The following is a 5,681-nucleotide window of genomic DNA, read 5'->3' on the forward strand; positions in this document are numbered from 1 at the left end:
CTAATGGATAGTCCCACTTTGAAAAGAACGCCCACAAGGTTGAAATTTGCAACCTATGGATAGTCCCACTTTGAAAAGAATACCCACAGGGTTGAAATTTGCAACCTGCCAAGGACTTCAAAATTATAGGCCCCTATCACTCATTGACCTCAAAGCACATTATATCAAGGATAGTGAGAGTAGGTTAGAAAGATGTCAAAAAGAGGACATGACATTCAACGTATTCTCAAATTCATGACAATCAATGAAATTGACCTCCTTTGACGATTGAAATATCACTATGAACTCTTAGGAATGCGACACTCAAGAAGGCCAGAACATACTTGACTCAGGAGCCAATAGGCAAGTGTTGCATTGTGTTGAAGGAATCTACATCTGCCTCAGACAAGAGTCATGTGAGGACCAACACAACAGTCTGGTACCTCGCACATTCAAGATTCAGGGGAGTCTAGAGTGGGGGCTTGAAGTCCATACCAAAATAAACAAAAATGTAAATATATGCATCGTTTGTAACAGATAAGACATTGACTTTTCTTATGGCTATAAAGCAAAGTTAAGACCTCCCACTTTCTCTTTTATTTCTCGCAACACTTAGGCACATGACGGAGATAATAATGGACATGATAAAGACACTCACCCTAGTTTGAAAATCAATTGTGGGCGATTCTCTCAAGGCTAAGTTGTATAATCCCGAGATTTGTTGGGAACAAGAACACTAAGTTAACAAATTTTTTTGTACGAATTAGAAAAGAAATTTCATATTATAATATATTTAAGGGGTTTTAAAGAGCTAGATTTAAAGTTAGGAATTCAAGATAGAATCCTTGCATTACTTAGGGGTGCAGAGTTAGCTAATTGAGCCTTAGGGAGCTATTGTTTAGGCCAAGCATCTAAGGCAATGTTGGGAATGTATCGATGTAGGATCCTTTTCTCTCATTTTAGTTAAATTTTAGGGTAGGGGTATTACAATACCCTTTTTAATATAAATATAAATTTATTTAAAGAAAATAATCAAAACATTTTATTGACTTCAAGAATATTAAGTAAACTTACTTTTGTGTTTAAACATCTTGAGAGAGCACATGAATTGTTTCGATACCAAAATATATATAATGGATTAGAACCATGGTTACATCAAGTTTGGATGTCCTTACATGATGACAATAAGTCTAGAATACTACAACTTGAGTAGATCAACCATCGTATCGAGTTAATCTAGATGCATTCATATAGAAGAAACGCTATGAAGATTGCATGCCTTTACTTTATAGCAAATAATTTACACTTATTTATGCAAAAAAGAGCCTTGGAAGAACTTTATTGTAAGTAGGGAATGGCAAGCAAAGGCTTAGAACGACTTACGACTGTCCCAAATTTCTCAGACAAGTCCACCTTGTGGCCAATAGGACGTTTCCAGTCAAAGGTGTGAACAAGATTCGAAAGTGTGGACTCAACAAGGGGGATAGCAAGAGGAAGACCAGGGCAGCTTCGCCTACCAGAGCCAAAGGGTAACAACTCAAAGTCTTGGCCATGAAAATCCGTAAGGATGCCTTTATCTGTTAAGAATCTCTCTGGCATGAACCTCTCTGGATCTTCCCACATTTTGGAATCACGTCCAATTGCCCAGACATTTATAAAAAGCATGGTACCTTTTGGTAAGGTGTACTTGCCCACTTTGCACGCCTCCATTGACATGTGTGGCAATAGAAGTGGCAAAGGTGAATGCAAGCGTAGCGTCTCTTTCACCACTGCTTTCATGTACACCAAGTTTGGCAAATCGGTTTCTTCTACCATCCTCTCGTGTTGTACCACCTCATCTAGTTCTTCTTTAAACCTACGCATGGCATGGGGGCATTCTAACAACTCTGCCATCGCCCAATCTAGTACGGTGGAAGATGTGTCGATTGCACCCACAAGCATCTCCTACATGACACAAATTTAAATAACAAAGTGTCATTAAAAGTTTGGAGCTAGGGAAAACTTTTAATATTTCATGGATTTAAAGGCATTATTAGAAAGAGCGTGTTATTCCATAGTTTTGAGTGGGTTATAAAGATAAAATTTCCATGCCAGCACATAACATATAAACTCTAAAAGATTTGCCCTGAGTTTCTTTAGTTTTATATACCTAGGAAACTATATTCACTAACCCATCTATATTTTTACCATGGTAATATGCTCTCTCTCTCTCTCTCTCTCTCTCTCTCTCTCTCCAAAAAAGCACATAAATATTATGCATATTTATGATTTCATTGAAAAAACCAAGTCAAGGAAGGCTCTCTCTCTAGCCAGTCAGTCTCATCATCCTCTCTCTCTCTCAAAAAAAAAACCACACTCATGCATCCATATTTATGATTTCATTACTATTTTTTTAAAACATGTTATATAATGTCTAACCAAAACCAATTTAAGATAATAAAAATTATAATTTTTATTTTTGAATGAGTGTGCTGATGTTGTCCTATATTAATATTTTTGTAAACCTCAGTTGGATTAACATATCTAGTATATCGTACTATCGTGGTAAAGCCATCTTCCATTATCTGTGCTTTAACACAATCATTACATTAAAATGGTAGAAATTATATCAATGGAAGACATGTTTAAAATACAATATTTGTATTGTGTCTTACGTATTGTTATGCTTACTAGATATAGACCAAAAAGAATGTCCAATATAGACCAAAAAGAATGTCCAATATGCATCACAGAGATCAATTTCAACGTAAGGAATAAATGACAATAGGCTACCATTGCAGATACAGAGTATGCCAATAGTTTGTTTTGATATAGGATAACTATTTTGTTAGTTGTTAAAACAAATATTTCACAATGACAACACAACAAAACAATAAAATGTAATGAATGCAATATTTTTTCAAACAAATATTTCAATACAACAAAAGCAATAAAATGTAATTTGATCCCTTTTACCGTAATGACAGTTTTGGCGTCTGCCTTGTCGAGGTTATTGAGAACCATATCTAGCATGACTGTCCGTGCGCCCTCCTGGGATATCCCAGGCCTATCCTCGCAGTCACGAAGCAGGCCCTCGAGGAGGACGTCCAGGTCCTTATGCACCGCGTCCAATGATCGTTTGAGCCGGCGATCTAGGTATGAAGTCAGCTATCATGGGGACTTGGAAGAGCTGCGTCGCTTTGTGCACCGTCTCTTTCATGTTGACGCCCAGGGCTATGTCTCTGACTTCGGAGAGCGTTTTTCCCAGCAGCATGCGGGACGCGACAGTCTCTGTGAGCGTGGCTATGGTATGGGTGAAGTCAATGGCGGCACCGGGGTTTCTTGCTTGATTGTGTTTAAGCTTTTGGATTAGCAGACTGATCTCTTGCTGCTGGAGGGGCTGAAATTCCTTGACCCTTCTGTTGGTGAAGAGCTGGAGACTGCAGAGCTTTCTGACGTGTCTCCACTGGGGGCCATATGGGGCCATGCCAATCCTCCCATTCCGACCAAACTCCAGGCGGCAGCTGGCTTCAGAAGGTGGGCGGCTTGCGAAGATCTTGTCATTGGCGCCTAGAAACTCTTTGGCCAGAGACGCATTTGAAACTACCACGGCATGCATGGATCCCAGGCGAAGGTAGAAGATGGGGCCATACCTCTCGCTTAGCTTTGCAAGAGTTCTGTGTGGGAGGTGCCCAAACAAATGCAGCAGATTCCCCACCACCGGCAAAGCCAAGGGCCCTGGCGGTAGCCTCCAGCTTCTCGCACAGAGGTAAGCTAACCACAACCCTACCAACGCTACCACAATCACCCCCCCCCCCCCACCGGGTTGCAGAAGCAGCTCCATTTCTTGCCTAGAATCACTCACACACATACAAACACCTCTCTACCGCCTTATATCAAAGATCAGCGAGTAAATTGAGCATCTTGCAAAGGGTTTTGTTTTACATGTGCAACACGGACTTTTAGATAAGCGCCCAACTCTGAAGGGTTGAAATTTGCATCCTTGCCTTGGACTTCAAAATTATAGGCCACTATCACTCACCCAGGGACTAATGGATAGTCCCACTTTGAAAAGAATGCCCACAAGGTTGAAATTTGCAACCTATGGATAGTCCCACTTTGAAAAGAATACCCACAAGGTTGAAATTTGCAACCTGCTAAGGACTTCCAAATTATAGGCCCCTATCACTCATTGACCTCAAAGCACATTATATCAAGGATAGTGAGAGTAGGTTAGAAAGATGTCAAAAAGAGGACATGACATTCAACGTATTCTCAAATGCCCATCCTTTCCTACATGTAGAGATTGCCATGCCTCTTATTGGACTCCTCCCACTTTGAAAATGGTGCTCAGTATGGTTGAAATTCACAAATCTACCTTGGACTTTAGGTATGGAGGCCTCATCACTCATAGACATTCAAAGACTTTCCTCCTTCCCACAATGACTTATATTAAAGATCAATGCGTTTTGCAGGGTACTTTCCATGGTAGGACACAATATGGAAAGTTTTGGATGCCCATTGTTTACATGAGGTAGGGGTGACATTAGGGTAATAGGGCCCGAGTTGGGACGTACAACAAGGGTCCTTACTTGGGATCAGGTCGTGCAAATGGGACACCGTTGATATAACTTGAGTGGAGATAAGAGAGTAATAATGAGATACACACATGTGTTGATACGAAACTAGAACACTTAACCTCAACTCGAGGTCATACGATTCCACCATGGCAAGGTAAGATCTTGCCTTCGTTCCTGTGTGGTGTTACGTTTTATTCCATTGAGTCTAACCTTGTTAGGATCCCCCCATTGCTAACTATCTTACGTGGCGCCAACAGATATACCTCGAGTCAAGGTACAAAATAATATGCACATGTACATCATATATTAAATCCAAATCATTGAATACCTCCAGTGAAGGTGCAAGTTGATCCTATCTGTTTATCCAAACCACAAGTCGAGGTCCACATACAAGATAGGCACAACATACTTGTTCATTGAAACTTTTCTGTTATACCTTGTTGAATACCTTGTGCCAAGGTCTACCTTTATTGTAAGAGTTAACTCTTTGCTGCCTCAAGTCAAGGTCTGAAAACATGACTTGCATACTCACTACAACACCTTGGGAGCATAGCAATGTTTTCTAGTAGTGTTTATTTTGTCGGGATGTTAGGGATTCCGCTCGCTACCCCGTGGGTGAATAGCACTGCCCAACATCAAAATTTCACTGCTAAGGAGCGCCTATCGCAACGAATTTACGTTGTTCAACAACGCTCATAGTAGTGCTTCTTCGCTGCTGAGCAATGCCTACAGCGGTAAAATTTCACTACTATACTATGATTTCATTGTTGTGCAGTGAAAATAGCGGAACATATATGTCATATACCCACATAAAATGATTTATAGTTTTAAAAAAACATCCATTAGAACCCTTGGAGCTACTTTTTGAGAAAAAAAAAAGATAGCTAAAAACTTTTGAGAAGCGAAACAATGTTAAGATCATGAATCTATCCCATCTTGTAATAAATCTATATATGTTACTCATCAATGTCTATATCTAATGGAAGCTCAATGGAAAGATGGGATTCTGTATCAATGTCAATATCACTATCATGATCTAATGGACCATTGTCATGATTGATAGGTGACTCATCATTTTCTTCAGATTGATGTTCCTCATGCTCTTGATCGGCCCTCTCCAAATGTTTTCTTCATCCTCTTCTT

General features: G+C 39.9%; 1 pseudogene across 1 annotated transcript; it reads right to left on the reverse strand.

Moving 5' to 3' along the window:
- Positions 1-1,090: 1,090 nt before the first annotated feature.
- LOC147626297 (cytochrome P450 71AU50 pseudogene) lies at positions 1,091-3,817 on the reverse strand (annotated as a pseudogene). The gene is made up of 2 exons (XR_015268574.1): positions 2,935-3,817; positions 1,091-1,923 (listed from the first exon to the last, which is right to left on the reverse strand). The product of XR_015268574.1 is annotated as a cytochrome P450 71AU50 pseudogene (transcript).
- Between the last annotated feature and the right edge of the window lie 1,864 nt (positions 3,818-5,681).

This window comes from Cibotium barometz, chromosome 22, assembly GCF_041138505.1.
Source record: "Cibotium barometz isolate CiBa-2024 chromosome 22, ASM4113850v1, whole genome shotgun sequence".
Classification (NCBI taxonomy): domain Eukaryota; kingdom Viridiplantae; phylum Streptophyta; class Polypodiopsida; order Cyatheales; family Cibotiaceae; genus Cibotium; species Cibotium barometz.